The following is a 17,662-nucleotide window of genomic DNA, read 5'->3' on the forward strand; positions in this document are numbered from 1 at the left end:
AGGCAAAGAAGGACACATTTGTCGGCAGCATCTGACAAACCTTACGCGCCGCGCTGTGATGTAATCAGCCCACAAGTACGCACTTGGAAGGATCCAGCCCTGAATTGGGACACACCCTTGGCCTGCACATGGATCCTCCTCCTTCCTGTATATTGACCAATAGTAGAGAAGCTGGAGAGAAGAAGGCAGCCCTCCTCATTTGCATAATGAAGCAGAAATGCATACGGTAAAGGAAAAAGAGAGACGAGGAAATATCAAAAGAACAAAGGCATGTGTAAGGAAAAAGAAAACATTTACATTTCTTGATGAAAACGCATGTTTAAGGAAAAGTAAAAATAAAATATATATACATTTCTTGATGAAAACGCATGTGTAAGGAAAAGGAAAAACAAAACATTTACATTTCTTGATAAAAACGCATGTGTAAGGAAAAGGAAAAACAAAATATATATATTTCTGCTTTTATTTTTAATTTTGTCAGGATCGGTCCTCCATAAGAATCTGCCTGAGCGAAAAAGAGAAGTGAGAAACACTGAATGCCTGAATGTTGCTAAAGGTTGAGAAAGGAATGGAAAACGAAAATGAAGTGATGCATCTCACCTAGAGACAAGCTAGGCCGGGCGTTAGAGAGGTGAACGCTTGGTGGGAGGGGCCGAGGAGCGGGCTGGGCGCCGGTAGAGAGGAGAGAGGAAGCTGACCTAGCCAAGTTGGAGGCGAACTCCGGGGATGTTAAGTGAGAAGAATGGAGCGCTGGAGAGAATCCATGGACGATATGCATAAAGCGGAGAAGATTAAGGGATGACTGGAGTAGAAGAAGACGTCGATGCTTGAGGTGCAGGAGGATCTCGGCCACGCTGGCAGGAGGATTTTAGGGCGCTTCCGGATGAGGTGGAAGGAGAGAATCATGCTGCAACAGGAGAGCTGAGCGAGGTGGAATAAATCCAAATCGGAGTCGGGAGACATGCAGCACGATCTGGACTGGGAGAATGGACGCCAAGCGGGAGGCCAGGCAAGTGGTTCTGCGAGCTAGAAAGGAGGAAGGAGGGCGGAGATCCTGAAGTCGAACATGACGTGGCTGAACGTCAAAGTCCAGCTGCAGAACGGAGGGTTTATGGATGAAGATCTTGTAAAGCGGAGCCTTGAAGGATTATTGGCCGGGGAGAAATGCAGACTTGACGCTGATTGGTGGGGCAGAGCTGCATGGAGGAGTAATTAGACGAAGCTGCAGGTATTCCATTGCAGGTGAGTTTTCCATGTTGAATTTTCGTTTAAACTCCATTTGCATCAGGTGATTTGCATGGAAAGATTTATACTCACTTAAAAAAAACAAAAAACATCTATTATCACTAAGCAATATTAATATTTATACTCCCTCCAGTTGAGATATGGCTTTTGCCCATGACTCACATTTGTAATCCTTTCACATTTACACTCAGCTAATTTAGCTGGTAACAGTACAGCATCTCATAATTTCAGTAATAACTTCCATTTTCCCATTGTGCTGCCAATTATACCTTTTTTTTTTCCATACAAAATATGGGAGTTTAACATGTTAATAAGACCTGTATGGTGTTATGATAGATAATGTTAAATAAAATGAAATTGGATCTTTCCCACAAATTTTTCTGTTTGGCCATGATAAAGCTGCTGTCTTTTAATCATCTGGTTCCAGTGCTCTGACTGCACTGTTCAATGGTTAGGACTAATTGGAATGTATGTACCTGACGTTTGTGAAGTGCCTTGAGACGACATGTGTTGTGAATTGGCGCTATATAAATAAAACTGAATTGAATAACAATTTTTTGTGGTATTCATCAGTAAGATTATAACATATGTGAACGTTCTCTTGTAATCTAGCTTTGGTTAATTCAATTAAATTCAGTTTATTTATATAACGCCAATTCACAACACGTCGTCTCAAGGCACTTCACAAAAGTCAGGTACATACATTCCAACCAATCCCAATCATTGAACAGTGCAGTCAGATTCAGCCATCTATTCAAATTGGATAAAAAGTTTTTCTATCTAAGGAATCCCAGCAGATTGCATCGAATCAGAGACTTGTAGCATTCACCCCTCCTGGATGAGCATGTAGAGACAGTGGACAGTCACTGGCGTTGACTTTGCAGCAAACCCTCATACTGAGCATGCATGTAGCGACAGTGGAGAAGAGTACTATCTATGGGAAGGAAAAGTAAATGTTAATGGATGTAGCTCCTTTAGTCGTTTCATCTAGAAAGAAAGAACAGATAAACTATGAGCCAGTTTTCAAGGATAGAGTCTGAAAGAGAACACATAGTTAGTTACAGTAAAAGCTCAGTCAGTAGCTATGTCTAGGAGAGAGAAAGGGTTAAATACTGAAAGACAGGGCCTGGCCATGTGGATCATCGGTAGAGGGTGAGCATTAAGTTGTTGCCAACAGAAGCTTGGACAATGCCCCCCTCCAGAATGGTATCACAGGTAGACACAGAGTCAGGCCAGGTGTAGCTTCTAGGAAGAGAAAAGAGAGAGAACATAAAGTTAGAAGCTGAAATAACAGCAAATAATGCAAAATTGGAGAGTAGTGTGAGAATGTAGCGAAGAGGGTGAAAGTGGTAATTATGTCCTCCAGCAGCCTAAGTCTAAAGCAGCATAACTACAGAGATAGCTCAGGATAACCTAAGCCAATCTAACTATAAGCTTTATCAAAAAGGAAAGTTTTAAGCCAGATGTATCTATTATTCTTATTATTCTTTTTTATCATATTTTATTTCATTTATTTTTTATACAGTAAGTCCTTATTACATTTAAGAATGAGGTCAGTATTTTTGGTAGTTGCTATTATTTTAAATAATGCTTGGTTTAGTTCTTATTAAAAAATAAAAAAAACTCACTCCTCATTGATGTACACAAAAATGAAGGGCATGTTATGTCTTATAATCTTAGTTTGTCTTGCCCAGTTTTATAAACACACCATACAGTTTCAGTCAGCTATAGCTCTTCCCTTTTAATTACACTTTGTATTTATTTCAAGTAACTAAGGTGTGTTTCAGTTAACTCAAGTTTTCTCCATTTCAGTCCAGTCCAGTCCAGTAATTCTGTTAAGGTACATTTCATCTTGTGTTAAATTTGACTCTAATTCGATCATTCTAAACCTGACTGGAAAAAGTCCAAACATCTATTAAAATCCTTTTGTTTTACCATAAAGAACTGACCTAATATTATCATAGTACTGTTGAGGACTTGCCCTTGTACTCTTTAATTATCGTGCACATATACCCTAATTTTACATAACATGAAACAGACATTCATTTCACAAAAACAGACAGACATTGGCCACATAAAAGTTTGATTACCCGGTTTGTAAAATAATTGTAAAAAATTGAAGACAGGTCTATGAGCCTTCTTATGTTTATCAGTATTTTCAATACAGGTAGAACCATTGCTATCTTTGTATGATTTTGGAAAAGATTCTGGAAACCTTATTGAGATAGAAGTTTGGCAATGATCATCAGAACATCAGACCTTTATTAGCGCTTTTAAGGTCCCTCAAAAACGCCCTACAATGAAATCAGTCATTCCCATTCACACACATTCACACACTACTTACTTACTTTTCTGTCAGAGCAATTTCATTTGCAAATATTTGAACATAATTTGACTTCTATTATTCTTAAAATGCATATTGTTTTCTCATATCCCTTTTTGTTTACACTAGGTCTGTTTAGAATGATTCAATTCTTTTTTTATCACCAAGAATCAATAGGGTGGTCTTAGGGGGGTCCACCTTGAAGGTGTTGTCTGTTGGGTGTCATGTTATCATTGTCAGGTCAGTGAGGTTCATAAGTCAGTCAGAACCTTGGTCATTTGGTATGTGCACATAATGTTTCATAGATCCAGCCTATGATTAGTCAGCAAAACTTCCACCTATAGGAGAAAAATTGATTGTTAATAAATGAGCTGCATTTCCTAGGAACACTGTCTTCCTTCTGGATGAGCATCACCTGTTGAAAAACTTTCATCATTGTTTGTTTCACATATTCAATTAGATCTTTATATTATACCAGTTGGTGAAGTTGTTAGTATCTCATGTAGACTGACATATACTGTTGCATTTGGAGAGGATCTCAGATTAAATAAATTTAGTTAGAGCTTCAATCCAGGTTAATTTTGTGTCTGCAGACTTTAGCCAATTTTTCTTTTTGTATACATAAACAGCAAGATTCAAAATATTTTCAAAAGGCAGAATGTGGCAGAATGTAGATAAAACTGCTTATTGATTGACAAAATAACATTCTATCACACAATCACCATATCAAAGGCTCTACTTCTAGAGAATCACATAAACTTCTGGGGGCTGGTTTCGACGCGTGCGGACCTTGAGTTTGATACATGCAGGATAGAGTTACAATCTTCATCAGAGCTCTCAGCGGAGACAGGCTTCTGCAGTGTGCAGATGTTTTATCTTTGTTTTCAGGCAGCTGCATTTCCTGTGTCAAGGTCGTTTCACAGAGCTGGAATTTAACTTCTCTCAAAGAGGAGAAAATCAAGAATGCACACAATCTGAGTCAAATATGGAATTATTTCCCTGTAAAATGAATCTTTTGCATTTTATCATGGTGTCGCTGGTAGTATAACACCATAGAATGATTTTTAAAGCACCTGTTTCTCACTAACACTTGACGACAAGATCTTTATTCTCAGATCACTTCTTTAACAACATTCTGTTCTCCCTTCTCTAGTCATTGTTCACTGGGTTGTCCAGTTGGACAGTTTTTTTAGCCCAGTGTCCATGTTGTCCACATTGTCACCTCCTCTTTTAACTTGTCCTTTACCACGTCCTCTAAAACCACCTCTGCCTCTGAATAATTTCCTTGGTATTCTGAACTGGGATGGGTGGTGGTCTGACCCTACCTTTTGTTTTCAGTTTTCAGTTAAACTGAAAGTTTTTTGCCCTGTGTTTTTCAACAGGCCTCAGTGTTAAGGCTATGTTAGTTAAAGGCTGCTCTTGCTGTTCTTTAATTTATCTTTTTGTTTTAAACTGTTTACCAACTGTGTGCACGCAGAGACTGAGAGGTCTCCTTTGAAACTACAATCTTTCTGCCATTTAGCAAAGCTTCCGAACGCAGCTTCCCATCTTATGGAGAAGGTGTATATATTTATTTTAATTAATAGTTCCTAATCAATAACTTTTAACTATGTATTATTATTATCTTACTTTAACTAATTATTATTATTATTATCTCATTTATTTTCAGAACATAAAATATGTATGTGCATCCACCAGCAAACAGAATTTCTCCCTCAATTCCTCTCGGAAAACAGGTTTCTAGATGAAAAACCTAGTTTTCATCCGATTTTCCGCTTAGGGTTCTAATCCCGGAGGTAAAAGAGGTTTTAGACTGTTACTGGTAAAATGCCTAAAAATACAAATCAGAATTCCCTACAGCACTGGTTCAGAGGAGAGCAACTTTATGTTCACACCGCAAAGGTTTTGGGTTGTCTCACTGAGGGCTGTATGATTCTGCAGACACACACACACAGGCACCAACACACAGTCACTTATAGGCCTCAATCACCTAGACTAGGTTTTTTGTATTTTATGCACCACTTCTTTTTAGAGCTCTTCTTCTTTTTTTTTTATATGGAGTAGGCGACGAAACTCAAGACTCCTATTTGCGCAACACTTCTTTTTACTCTTTTTACCGTGGACACCAGGCCCATCTGCCTGCGTTTTACCTAGGTTTAACTTTTTACCTCGTGTGTTCAATCACACCTTTTGTTTGGGATCACGTTGGGCCACAGTCCGGAGTCCCACGGCCCACGGGGTGGTTACCCACACAGAATTTACTGTGGAGGATTTTAGCTCCCCAGACGAGCTGGAGGCTACATGTAGACTTAACCCTCAGTCAGGCACCGGGCTCCTCCGGACAGGGACATCCGGCTCGAAGGATGAAAGAAATGTCAGAGTTAGACATAATGATAAACTCAGAGAAGGTATGCAAGCGAGTCAAAGTTATCTTTGGCTGTCCTGGGAGAGACAGTCCATTCTCTCAGAGGAGCTGCCCTGTGTCACAGCCTTTTATTAAAGAAAGGAGAAAAAAAACACTCATGTTACAGCATTGTGGGTGTGGCTACACACAGTTTCACAAATACAAGTCCTACTGAATAAAACTGGTTCTGGCCAGATACTGATACAGCACACACGTCCACATCTGGCATCCAAGGTCATGTAGATTGTCTGGGGTGCGAACAGTATTTTTCCCAAAACTCCACACACGCACCATGCTTTACGGATGGTACTGGCCTGGTGATGAGCAGTTCCTGGTTTCCTCCAAAGATGACACCTGGCATTCACACCAAAGAGTTAAATCTTTTTCTCATCAGACCAGAGAACTTTGTTTCTCATGGTTTGAGGTCCTTCAAGAGCCTGTTGGTAAACTCCAGATGGGCTGCCATGGGCCTTTTTTTAGGGAGTGGGTTTCATCTGGCCAATCTAACATACAGGCCTGATTGGTGGATTGCTGCAGAGATGGTTGTCCTCCTGGAAGGTTCTCCTCTCTCCACAGAGAAATGCTGGAGCTGACAGTGTGACCATGGGGTTCTTGGTCACCTCCCTGACTAAGGCTCCACTCCCCTGATCGCTCGGTTCAAAACGCCAGCCAGCTGTAGGAAGAGTCCTGCTATTTCCAAACTTCCATTTGCCGATGATGGAGGCGACTGTGCTCATTGGGACCTTGAAAACAGCAGAAATGTTTCTGGATCCTTTTCCAGATTTGTGCCTCAAGACAATCTTGTCTCTACAGACTATTCCTTTGACTTCATGTGTTTGCACTTTGACATGCACTGTCAATGATGGGACCTTATACAGAAAGGTGTCTTCCTTTTCTAATCATGTCCAATCAACAGGATTTAACTTGGGTCATCTCAAGGATTATCTGTGGAAACAGTACGCACCTCAGCTCAATTTTGAACTTGTCGAAGCCGTCTCTGCTTCCCCGGGTCCGTTAATTTGGGCACAGGTTTCAAAAGAGTGAAATAAACACAAAGTACAATCAGCTTAAGTTCGCCTCTGTGCAGAGGGAGAGAGATGCCCCAGCCGACGCCTGCGAGCAACAACTCTGCTCTCTCTCCTCTTCCAGCTCGTTTTATTAAGTCTCCAGGGCGTGTTCAACATTTCCTTTTTTACATATATCATATCACTTAGTTGTACAGCATAACAGTTCCTTATGTCCAAATAAGAAGTGCTTCCTGTTATTACTTCCAGCAGGCTCACCTTATCCGGTCTCCTTCACTCCCTATCCTCTGCTCCCCTGTCCTTCACCAATTTATGACCTCTGTCAGCACATTCCAGTTACACACATAGTTTATATTCTACAACCCCCCCCTTTTGAACTCTCATAAGAGTTCACACCCTAAAATGTCCTTCACCCAAGTACTTCTAAAAATAAGTAGAAATAAGTAAAAATATTGTAAAACGAGAAAATCCTTAAGAAAACTTGCATCCATCTTATTATGCGTCCATGAATTCACACTCTGAGTCCTCATCCTGGTTATGGTCAATTTGCAACAGTGGCATCGTTGTCTTTGGATCCCTCCCCTCAATTGTGGAGGGGATGAGGTGCACCATCAGAGAACGAATGCATGGTACACAACAACATCCACAGGTCACCATTATCGCTACAAATACTGCAATAGAAATCATCAAAGACATTATCAAACCCTTCCAGTGTCCTCATTTTTTTATTTATTTATGAAACTTAAAACATAAACATATAAAGTTAAATCATAACCTGAAAAAAATACAGAAAAATCAAAATGTAGTGTAAAATATAAAATGTTCGCCGAACAGTGTCTTCCGGGGTGGGAGGGAAGCTCTACCACTCCTAGTGAGAGGGAAACTCAATCACTTCCGCCTCTTCTTCTGCTGTTCTTCAGCTCTCAGGGCAGACTGACCCTGGGCTAATTTCTCTCACCCGGAGATTACTCCGCCCCTTCTTGGGTGGGAGAAGTGAGATTGTCTTTTCCTGTGTTTTCGCTCAGATCTTCCTGGACCTGAGAAAGGGATCGTTGAGGTGGTTCTGCTCCTGCACACTGGCTCCAGTGATACCAAGTGTCACCTTTGCCCTTCAGCCTGACTGCATGGGTTGTCCTCTCTGTGACCTGAAATGGACCGGTCCACCTTGGCTCTGACCACTTTCTTTTGATGACTTTCAGGAGGACCCACTCGGCTTCCGAGGTGGTGGTTCCGACCCTGGTCTCTGGTTCTGCTGGGATCTGTTTGGAGAAAGCTGTAACAAGACTGTGGAGAGATCTGTAATAATCATGATGAGACATAGATTGTTCACACTCAGTGAGAAACGGTAACCTTGTTTGGGGGCCTGGAAATGGCCTCCCTGTTTGCAGCTCATGTGGGGTCAAACCATGTTTCTGATTTATAGAACTCCGTACAGACATCAGAGGTAATGGTAAGGCAGTAACCCAATTCATTTTGGTCTGTGCACAGATTTTAGCCAATTTGGTTTTAAGGGTTTGATTCATTCTTTCAACCTTCCCCTGTGACTGTGGATGGTACACAGTACCAAATGAATGTTTCAGTCCCAGGAATTTTTCTATTTCCTTGAGCTCCTCATTTTTGAAATGTGTTCCGTTGTCAGACCTTATTTTAGCTGGAAAACCGTGTCTAGGGATATAATGATTTATCAAACACTTCACCACAGATTTGCTGTCTTCCTTTTTTGTAGGCCATGCCTCCGGCCATCCAGTGAATGCATCCACACACACCAACAGATATCTGAACCCATTTACTCTCTCAGTCATGTCTGTATAATCAATGATAACCTCTTTTTCTGCTATTGGGTCTACTGGGAACTTTCCAGGTGCTGGCTTCAAGGTTGGTCTAACATTGAACTGCCTGCACATCTCACATGAATTAATCCAATGCACTGCCATTGGTTTCAAAAAAGGGTGCCACCAGTGTTCGAGATTTTTCAACATTTGCATTGTTCCCACATGTCCTACTCCGTGTGCTTCTTCTAGGGCTACTTTGGTAAGACCTGGTGGCAAGATGGGACGTCCGTCTGGGCTTCTCCAGAGACCACTCTGATCCTCTGAGCCCCCTCGGGCCTTCCAAACTGATTTTTCCTCGGGAGAGGCCCCCTTTTGTAATTTCATTACTTCTTCCAGGGTGGGTTCTGGTGTCCACCCTGCTTCTGAACACAGCATCATGTGCCTGGGCTGATATCCTGCACACTATTTAGCTGCCTGGTCAGCTGGCTGGTTCCCTTGTGCTCCTCTGGTGTTACTGCTGTCATGTCCTCTGCATTTAATGACTGCTACTTCTTGAGGGAGCAACAAAGCTTCAGCCAACTTTCTCATTTCCTGCTCATGTTTAATGGGTTTCTGTCCTGCAGTTCTGAATCCTGTCCTCAGCCACTGTTTGAGTTCTACATGTACCGCTCCTGTAGCGTATGCGGAATCTGTGTAGATGTTAACCTTCTGTCTTGCTCCTAGTTCCAGAGCAGCTATTACTGCGAAAACTTCTGCTCTCTGCGCTGATTGTACGTCTGTCTGTTCCTCTGCCTGTACTGTGACAAAATCTGTCCCTGTGTCTTCCACCACCGCGTATGCTGCCTTAAGTCCTTCTGTGTCATGTCTGAAGCAGCACCCGTCTGTGTACAGGTTTCGGGATGTACTTTGTAGATCTGGTCTGATTTTTTCATTAAACTCCACTTTTTCTGCGCAGACATGTGGTGTACCGGTAATTATTTTATCTGCCATGTTTATTCCTTCATATGTGTATGTGATGTTTGGGGCCTCCAGCACCTTACTCAGCCTCTGTTGTCTCAATGGTGAGAGTGTGAAAGCCTGAGAGTTCACAAAGGCCACCACACCATGTGATGTCAATATGTTAAGAGGATGTCCCATCACTACATGAGCTGTTTTTTGGATTATTTTAGCCATCCCTGCTGTGTGTCGGGTGCACTCATGATGTCTTTGTTCCATATTGTCCAACATTACACTTATGTACATTAGCACTGTTCTTATTCCCCCTTTTTTCTGGAACAGCACACCATTTGCCGTGTGTGCTGTGACAGAAACATCCAACTGGAAGGGCAACGTGTAATCTGGGTGTGCCAAATGTGCAGCTTGCGAGAGGCTGGTTTTTAAGTTAATGAACGCTTCTTCGGCTTCTCTGGTCCATTCAAGCGGGGCAGTGAGGTTTCTCATGCCCTGTTTTTTGCAGTTAGTGGAACCTATGAAATGAATGAACCTCCAGAGGACAGTTCAGACCCAGCAGTGGAATGTGGCAGTGGAATGTGGGCTGAGGGGGAGGGAGCCGGCGGTGATGGGCCAGGAGGAGACTGGCCATTTAATGGCGGCAGATCACACACGCTCACGTGTCCCCCAGTAACTTGCAACGTGGGTTATAAGCCTGCGGGGGGAGGAGTGGGGGGAGTGGTGTGTGCGGGAAATGTATAGGGTGGCGGCATTTCAACTGTACTACTATCTTTAATCTGTCTGCTTTTCCTGTCTCTTTTCTCAGTCATAGCATGGTCACTACTTTGCCACAGCAAACCCATCTGTGACCAAAATTTTTCATCCTTTTCTGCCTTGTCTTTAAGTTCCTTCCACTTTCCTCCTCCCAACCACCTGCTGTCTCTACACTGTTTGTCAGCCAACTCTTTCTCCTGCTTTACTGTTTCATCTTCAACCAGAACCACTTGCCAACATTCTCTCTATCTGTCTTGCTTTTTCCATCTTTTCACAATTCTTCATTTATTTTAGAATCCATCTGTTTAACCAACTTCTGCTCCTCTTTATGTTCATGTGATTTTTTAATAGCAGCTTTCATTATTAGCTGCTGGTTCTCTATGCTCTTCCATGGACCATTCTGTCCCCATCCACTATTATCTCTATAAAATTCACCCTCCATCTTATGACAACTACTATCCTTTTTTCTAAAAGATATATTTAATGCGTTATCTCAGTCACTCACTCATTCAGTTCTGGCCGACCGGAACATATGGCACGCTATGTCCCGAGTTCCCGGTCCAATTGAAGGTTCTCTAATCGACCCTCAAGACACCAGAACACATCCACCCCCCAGGAGCCTGTTTTCAGTGGCCGGTCCTTGTTATCACCGTCAGGTTACCAGACCGAACACTTGTCACTCTATCAGCACATTCCAGTTACACACATAGATAGTTTATATTCTACAAGCTCCATGGCAAAAGCTGTGAAAACTTACTTAAATGTGATTTTTTAGTTGTCTTTTTTTTATATAAATTTGCAACAATCTCTAAGCAAACCTTTTCACATTGTCATAATGGGGTAATATGAGTATAATCCTGAGGAAAGAGATTGATAGCATTTGAAATAAGGCTGTAACATAACTAAATGTGGAAAAAGTGCTACACTGTTAATTCTTTCTGGAGTGTATGTCACAGTTAGAGTAACTTCATATATCTTTGGTAAAGCTTTTTTATTCTGTAAATTTGAATACTTCATAAAAGTGATCATTTAAGTGTTGTTTAACAAGGCATGTGCTTCTTGCAGGATATGCAAGCAGATGGAAGTTTGAGCATTGACGATTTGGGTGCAGAGTCAGCTGGTGTAATAGTTCTACCTCCAATCCAGTCTCCTCGGGGGCCACGATCAATGGAAGGACTAAAGGCAGCCATCAATCCTCTGAGTCACTCCCAAGACAATGGTAGAGACGTTTACCAAGCTGCACTGAACTATGCAATGTTGCATTCGGAAACATGACAAGACAGTTCATCAACACTGTAGACCATAAGTTGACTGCAATGGTATTTTAAGTTCTTTATTATCATAATATTTTATATATTTTCTTATTATATTATATTATATTACATTACATTACATTATATTATATTATATTATATTGTTTATTTTTTTTACTCCATTTCAGATACCTACAGGCAGGCATAAAAGCCATTGCACAAAGTGATCCATACAAAACTCATTTTAACTGAAAAGGAAGCATGTCTTCTGTACAAACAAGACATCACTTCTGAAAGAAAAAAGAGAACAGTTTTGCCTTTACAATGTCTATTAAAGTTTACAAATAACCAGGTTTCTAGTATGACAAGTTGCTACTGTAATTATTTGTTGAATCGTCAGATTGAGTGTGTATCTGATTGATTATATTTCTAACTTTGAAAGCTTTACAGCCAACTGATTCAATACATTTTCGTTTTATTTTTTTTTTTTTAACCGTGTTCTGTCAGAATACTTGTCTGAGTGTAATACTTGAAAGTGACTTCATCAAAAATGCTCAGAAATCTCATTGAACTGTGAAAAAAAGGCATTTTCATAATTTCAAAAAATGATAACACACCCTAAAACATGAACTTTGATACTGCTAAAGACATTGATGTTTGCATGTTAAAGAAAGAACTTCATTTACTAACTATGACTGATGGTTCTGTATTATTTCAGTGAACATAAAGGAAATGAAAATTAGCTGTATGGTGCTGTTACTCTTTCATTTAGAATATAAGGTAACTTATACAACATGCAGTTTTCCTTGTTTTTCATTTACTATATACAAAAACTGTAGAATAATACCTGAAACATAAAACTGATTTACTGTTAATGTCATTTCATACTTTGTTGGTTTTGATGGAAAGTAATTCCTGGTACTTCAAATAAGATATTAACCATTTGAAAAGCTGAACATTAGAATCTAGAATTGTTCAAAACAGTATATGCACAGTTGAAATTGCCTTGCAGTGTAGCAGATGACTAATCAAGTTAATTACATTCAGTGACTACACTTTAGCAAAATCCCTACCCATTCTCATAGCTGTTGTCATGATATCTCTAAAGTTAGTGTATGTGTTCATGTGTGAAACAGGAAAAGTGATTGTATTTGTACAGAGACTCACAATGGGGTAGCATTGAAGGTGACCAGGCATTTCTCCTGGCAGCTGATTTTAAAATCTGCTCTCTCTGACAAGAGAAGGGGTTTGTGTCTTTGTTCTGTTAACCACTGCAGTATGGCCGGTGCAGAGATGTTGAGAATCTCGTTTTTCCAAAGTCCTTTACCCTCATTTTTGGTCTCTTGCTGAGGGTTGTACCCACTGTCACATTCATCCTCCTGACCTGCAAAATCAGAAATAAAACTGGAAATTTGGATTGTACCATCAAAAGCCTGTTCCGCCCCAGTCTTTAAAAAAATAACATCAAGAAAATTAAGGTAAATTTTGCTAATTATAGTTACTGATAATCTGCTCATTTTAAGGGGGCGGAACCAAACTGGTTTGCACGTCTTAACATTTGCGCAGTGAAAGCTGATGCACAGACAAGTGTAAAATAAGACACAAGGTGAACCAAGTAAGTTTGACTTGCAAGGTAAGACAGTCCTCTGCCAAATCAGCAACTTCCTTTGGGCAAAGGGAAAAACCTTGCACCAGCCTTTTATTTACAACTCACATTCCTACAAGCAAAAAGCGGGAATCGGTGCAGCCAATTCTTACAGAGATTTCAACCTAAAAGAGTAGTCATTCCCAAATATGGTATAAGCTTGTCATGTCCAGAGAGTGATCCACTCCAGACTGCATTCCTTAACCTTCCACAAACACTTTTTCCCACTAAAAAAGCAATCATAGGAATCATTTTAACTATAATAGAACTTCAGACATAAACATGATTTAAACTAAACAATGATAACTTATATAAACTTTTCCAACACGCAGCAATCTTTGTAAATTGACTGCAACATGCCAACTTATTGCACATAATAAAAACAAAAATTGCATGTGTAATTTAGCGCCCCTTATTAGGAATCTTTGAAGATCAGGCCCTAAGTCTTTAAACTGAACTGTACTAATAGTGGCAAGCTGGCATTCCAAACCTGCTGATTCAAGGTCTTGCAAAAAGTCTTGGAAGAAGTTGATGATTGCATTTTCTTTTGCATGTCTAGGACTTCCTCTCTCACTGAGCTCAGGAGCAGGTATACACATTACGTAATGAGCATCTGGCTACAAAACAGAAAGATAAGATGGAAGACAAACTGATATTTTCTACCACAAACGCTTTAAAGTCAATGGCTAAAATTTCAATAGTGTGCAAAATAATTTCTTCTGAAGTCTAATATAGACCACTCAAAAACTAAACATACAATGCTGTTGTGCAGACAGAGAAAGATAGAAATGGAGAAACTGAGGAAACCATGCCTAATACCTCATTATCATCATCTTTAGGAACAAACAGGTTGGAACAAAGAGCCTTGTGCATTCCAAGCACCTCCAAAAGGTTGTTGACCTTCATTCCATTTCTGATCTGCTGCAGCAAAGGAGTTAAACGCATTGTGGCATGCAGGACGATGGCCCTTAGAGGAATGACAACAGTTTATACAAAAGGCTAATAGGACCATAAGGCCAAAATACAGAGCTATGCTTTCCCAAGAAATAACTGTGATAAACATTGTCGTGACATTTTTAGTATTTTGATTAGGTTTAGCAAAATTAATTATTCCTCTCACCTTTTCTATTAGGGTGGCATACTCTGGATCATCTACATCTTCAGGTGTGATTTGGAGAGAATCAAAGTCCCCAGTGACAAGAAACTGGTAATACCAGTTTCTGAGGAAACAAGGAGCTGGATCTCCTTGTGCAAGACTGATCCAACAACTCTATGTATCATCAAAACACTAAAGTTATTCACATCTTTAGAAAGAATCATTACATTATGAAAATGATCAGTACAAACTTGTAGAGGCTGTTATCTAGGTCATAAATGGAGTAGATTTGACTCTTTCCCTTCCTGTCAATGCCATGGATCATTTCTTGATTGCAAAAGAACAAAAGGAAAAACACTTGAGAATAATAGAATAGAATAGAATAGAATAATTATCTGTCCCAACTGGTGACAGAAATCCTTCTTTGACAAGGGGTCAATCCACAACATTCCCACATAGTAACAACACACTATGTGCAGGATTGGTCAAAAAAAGTATTAGAAACTGCCACAAGTAACATGAATTTACCAGTCAAAAACGTCTTTCTTAAGGCACCCGGTGTCAATTCCTGCCTCCCCAATAAAAGTATCACTAAGTCTGTTGACTGGGGAAACCTTTTTTGCCTTTGCCACTGAAGAAAGCCTTTCTGAAGAAGATCATCACAGGTTACACATATTTTGAATTTTTTCTCTGTATCCACGTGGCCAGCAAGCAACTGAAGCACATCATCTTCACTGTTGAAACAGCAGAAGTAATTTTTGATGAGCTGGTAAATTTGAACACAAACATACATGAAGAAACCAGACATAGAAGATACGTATTCTTTAACCTTGACAAATTAGCAATGACTTTTGTAATTTGGCTCCCAGTGTTCTACCTAGCATCAAAGTCTGCATATACATCAGCTGTGGGAATTTAAGCATTTTCTATGTCCTGTAAGCAAAATGCAATGTGAAATAAATGACAAAATAATTTCTTGCAAATTTTCTACCAAATGTTGAAGATACTACCTGTTGCAAATCAGTACAATCTTGCTCAACTGTTGAGTCATCAACAGAGATCACTTGAATGTCATTCTCCCAGTCCAATGAAATACAACACAGAACACATACACAAGTAAAATGCTGCTATAACAAATACTTAAACCATGTTGCATTGAGAGTCATTGTATTTCACAAAAGAATATTGCACTTAGTTTATGTTAGTTGAATTTTTTTAATTTTTTATTTAAGAATTACAATGCAGATAGTGAAGGATCACATTTTATACTCCGGTATCAATGTAAGCTGTCAAAACACATGACCTTTAAGCGTAATCAAGATGAGTACTCACCTTATCATCTTCAGGGTCTACAGCTTCCCGCTTTACACATTTCTGAACATGCAAAGCCAAGATATGTAAAGGCATACTACTCTTGCAAATTTGGCATGCCGCCTTTGGCATTTTATGAAACTCCAATGAATCAGAAGGCAATGGAGTGAGGTCTAGGTCTTCTTGGAGAGGAACAATATACAAAATTGTCCTCCCCCCTCTAGATGCAAGATGCAGTAGTTTGCCAGTGTATCCTTCCACCCATCAAGTGGAATAGCAACCAATTTCCTCTTGCCATGGCCTCTTGCTTCAACAAACATAATTTTTTTTTACATGTTTTAATGTCATTACCATAACAGTCTTTGTCATGACAAGTATATGTGACATTAATACAGAGGCTTGTGAAAGTATTCATACACCTTGAACTTTTCCATATGTTGTCACATTACAACCACAAACATATATAAACATAAATATATTTCAATGTAATACTATGTGAAAGGCCAACACAATTGTGAAGAGTAAAGAAAATTATACATGATTTAAACATTTTTTTACAATTTAAGAACTGAAAACTGCAGTGTGCAAAAGAATTCAGCCCCCTTTACTCTGAGTGCAACCAATTGCCTTCAGAAGTTGTCTGATGATTGCTAATGACTAAATAGAGTCCACCTTTGTGTAATCTAACCTCAGTACCAAATCAGCTGCTCTGTGACAGCTCAGAGATTGGGTAAGAGACTATTGGGAAGCAAACAGGACCATGAGGTCCAAGGAACACAACAGACAGAAGGCTTAAAGCAGACTTACGCTATAAAAAGATTTCCTGAGCAGAGCACTGTTCAATCCATCATCTAGAAATGGAAAGCACAACTGTAAACCTACTAAGACAAGGCTGTCCACCTAAACTTACAGGCCGAACAAGGAGAGCACTGATCAGAGATGCAGCCAAGAGGCCCATGGTGAATCTAGATGAACTCAGAGACCCACAGCTCAAGTGGGGGAATCTGTCCACAGGACAACTATAAGTTGTGCACTGTACAAATGTGGTCTTTATGGAAGAGTGGCAAGAAGAAAACCATTGTTAAAAGAAAACCATGAGAAGTCCTGTTTGCAGTTTGCCAGAAGCCATGTTGGGGACACAGCAAACATGTGGAAGAAGTTGCTTTGGTCAGACGAGACTAAAATTATACTTTTTAGCCAAAATGCCAAACGCTATGTGTGTGGTGGGAAACTAACACTGTACATCACTCTGAACACACTATCCCCACTGTCAAATATGCTGGTGGCAGCATCATGCTCTGGGGCTTCTTCTCTTCAGCAGGAACAGGGAAGGTGGTCAGAATTGATGGAGTCAAATACAGGGCAATCTTGGAAGAAAACCTGTTGGAGTTTTGAAGACTTGAGAGTGGAGAGTGGAGACTGGGGTGGAGGTTCACCTTCCAGCAGGACTACGACCCTAAACATAAAGCCAGGGCTACACTGGAATGGTTTAAACAAAACATATTTATGTGTTAGAATGGCCCAGTCAAAGTCCAGACATAAACCCAATCGACAATCTGTGGCAACTTCTGAAAACTGCTCTCCATCTAATCTGACTGAGCTTGAGCTGTTTTGCAAAGAAGAATGGGCAAAAATTTCAGTCACTAGATGTGCAAAGCTTGTAGAGACATACCCTGAAAGACTTGCAGCTGTAAATGCAGGAAAAGGTGGTACCGACTCAGGGGGGCTGAATACTTTTGTACAATGCCCTTTTCAGTTTTTTAATGGTAAAAAATGTATTAAATCACTTTGTGTTGGTCTTTTACATAAGATTCAAATAATATATATTTAAGTTTCGAGTTTAGACGTCTGACCGCCAACAGGGTGCGGTAGCTCGGACAAATT

The 17,662-nt window shown here is 40.2% G+C and overlaps 2 long non-coding RNA genes across 2 annotated transcripts; one reads left to right on the forward strand and one right to left on the reverse strand.

Annotated features, from left to right (window-relative positions):
* Positions 1-389: 389 nt before the first annotated feature.
* LOC124882820 lies at positions 390-12,468 on the forward strand. The gene is made up of 2 exons (XR_007042002.1): positions 390-1,242; positions 11,539-12,468. It is a non-coding gene; the product is annotated as an uncharacterized LOC124882820 (long non-coding RNA).
* LOC124882819 lies at positions 11,793-17,452 on the reverse strand. Its single transcript, XR_007042001.1, has 3 exons — positions 14,492-17,452; positions 14,191-14,338; positions 11,793-13,110 (listed from the first exon to the last, which is right to left on the reverse strand). It is a non-coding gene; the product is annotated as an uncharacterized LOC124882819 (long non-coding RNA).
* Between the last annotated feature and the right edge of the window lie 210 nt (positions 17,453-17,662).

The sequence above is a fragment of the Girardinichthys multiradiatus genome, chromosome 17 (assembly GCF_021462225.1).
Source record: "Girardinichthys multiradiatus isolate DD_20200921_A chromosome 17, DD_fGirMul_XY1, whole genome shotgun sequence".
NCBI lineage: Eukaryota > Metazoa > Chordata > Actinopteri > Cyprinodontiformes > Goodeidae > Girardinichthys > Girardinichthys multiradiatus.